General features: G+C 55.5%; 1 long non-coding RNA gene across 1 annotated transcript in view; it reads left to right on the top strand.

Moving 5' to 3' along the window:
* The first annotated feature begins 513 nt into the window (after window positions 1-513).
* LOC142500996 (uncharacterized) overlaps window positions 514-1,981 on the top strand; it is a 12,506-nt gene continuing 11,038 nt past the window's right edge. The window contains exons 1-2 of the long non-coding RNA XR_012803399.1: window positions 514-1,273; window positions 1,768-1,833. This is a non-coding gene — a long non-coding RNA (uncharacterized LOC142500996). The remainder of the gene's footprint in view (window positions 1,274-1,767; window positions 1,834-1,981) is intronic.

The following is a 1,981-nucleotide window of genomic DNA, read 5'->3' as shown; positions in this document are numbered from 1 at the left end:
ACATATTCTGGAACGTATTAATTCTTGACGTCTTGGCGATGTAACCCTCTCGTCGAGGTCATCGCCTTTGGGTATCCGAACTCTTCTCCAGCAGTCTGGGGGAGGGCGGCACCCACCCCAAGTTACTCCCGGAGTCCTGACCCAAAGGGCTTCACTAGGGCCCAGGAGAACCACCCCATTCCCCCCTAGCGTGTGGCCCATGCGGATTTTGAAGCAGGTCGCCTCCTACCACTCCTGCCTCGCTCATCCCTTATTTATATTAACGAAACCTAACTATCTACTAGTGGCTGCCCCCATAGCCCAGATTTCCCAGCGCCAAACCAACTCTAGCCCCGTTTCTTCCCCTTATTTTTTCAGTGTAGTAACCACTGCAGGAGTCACTGTCACCCTTCTATCTCCACTCTCTGTCCGACCTCCCCCACCTCCTAATGCCCTTCACTGCTCCCTCATTTCCTTCTCTTGTTAACTTCCCCATCTCTCTATCTCCCTGTCTAGCTGCACCTGCCCAACAACTCACCCTTTCTCCCAATCTCGTACCTTCCGCCCTCTAACCCTTTCCCTTCACTTCCTGCTTAGCCTACAATCACTTCCCCCTGCCCACTTCTACCAGTCACCACTCTCTCCTCCCTCCGCTCATCCCACCGTGCCTTCTTCCCTGCTTGTGTCTGCTCCTTTTCCCCAACCTCCGCTCACCCCTTCCTTCTCTAGCACATTCTTTTATCCTTCTACTCCCTTACAACTTGCCCTCTCTCCCCCTCTCTTACCTTACATTCTGCTGTCGTTCTATCACCTTGCTTACTCTATCCATAATCCTCAACTTCCTGCTTAGCCCTCACTCACCTACCCTACCCTCTTGCTATTCCTACTGCCTTCGCTTCCCTTTTGCTCTTAATCTCTCTTTGCGCGGCGACCCTCTTCTTCTCTCCGCCTTCGCCTCTGTGCCGCTTGATTTTTCAAAATCCCCACCTCCGCCTGACAAGATGTCCTCTTCTCTCCAGTGTTGTCGGACCGGCGCCTCGTAGTCACCTCGCGGGGCCTCCGTCTAGCGCCGTCCGTGGCGTTTACGCCATCCATCTGCGATGACGGGGGCAGGCTCCGCGCCACCTCTAAGATGGCGACGCTCCTTCCGGGTCCATCCGGTGACGAGCTTCTGGGCAGCCGCCATTTTGAATCGCGCTTCTCACCAGTGCGGAGGTGTGGGCGCCTGCTCCTGCTTCCCGCTCTTCGCTCCCTTCCGGCTCCTGCGCCTCACCGTGGATTCCCGCCAACTCAGGTATCTTCGCCATCTTGTGTGTGGGGGTGCTTTCGTGGAAAAGGTAGGCCGAAAGTTTATTAATAGATTTTTTACTTTAGCGTCTGGTGTCTTCTGTGGCCCGCTGCTGTGGACAGTAACCTTCAGAAGTGTGGGGCTCAATTCTCTCACTTTGGGGGGTGGGAGCCTGCCTGTGGCGCTGTTCCTCTGGGACCTGGGGGTACCTTTTCGGCAGCTTAACTTAAGTCCATCAACTACTGCCGCAACTTTAACTTGTGGGGATTCTTAACTCATTCTGTGTCCCTCTGCGCCCTGGGGGACCTCGTTCGCTGTTCCCATGTGGGCTCAGGGAGCGGGCTGGCTGGGTCAGAGGCAGTAGGGGCCTCTCCCAGGCCCAACTTATGGAGGAAGGCTGGCCCCTCTTCCGACTCACTTATTGTGTATGCCTTGCCTCCTCTTGCCACCTAAAGGCCGAAGTGGAAGGTCCACCTGTACCTGACCCCCTTCTCTCTCAGGGTCTTCGTGACCGGTAGCAGGCATCTGAAAAATGGACAGCCACGTGCCCTCGTGCTCCACCACAGGTAAGGGTCTAGTTTTATGTAGGACAGCCTCCTTTGTTCGGTAATGGTGCAACCGGAGCACAATATCTCTGGGCTGCTCGTTCTGGAGCGGTCTGGCTCTTAGGGCTCTGTGGCACCTATCCATCACCAGGTGCTCTTTTGGGGTATC

The sequence above is a fragment of the Ascaphus truei genome, chromosome 8 (genome assembly GCF_040206685.1).
Source record: "Ascaphus truei isolate aAscTru1 chromosome 8, aAscTru1.hap1, whole genome shotgun sequence".
Classification (NCBI taxonomy): domain Eukaryota; kingdom Metazoa; phylum Chordata; class Amphibia; order Anura; family Ascaphidae; genus Ascaphus; species Ascaphus truei.
The sequence above is the reverse complement of the archived record's forward strand: the minus strand, read 5'-3'. Positions and strand labels throughout refer to the sequence as shown.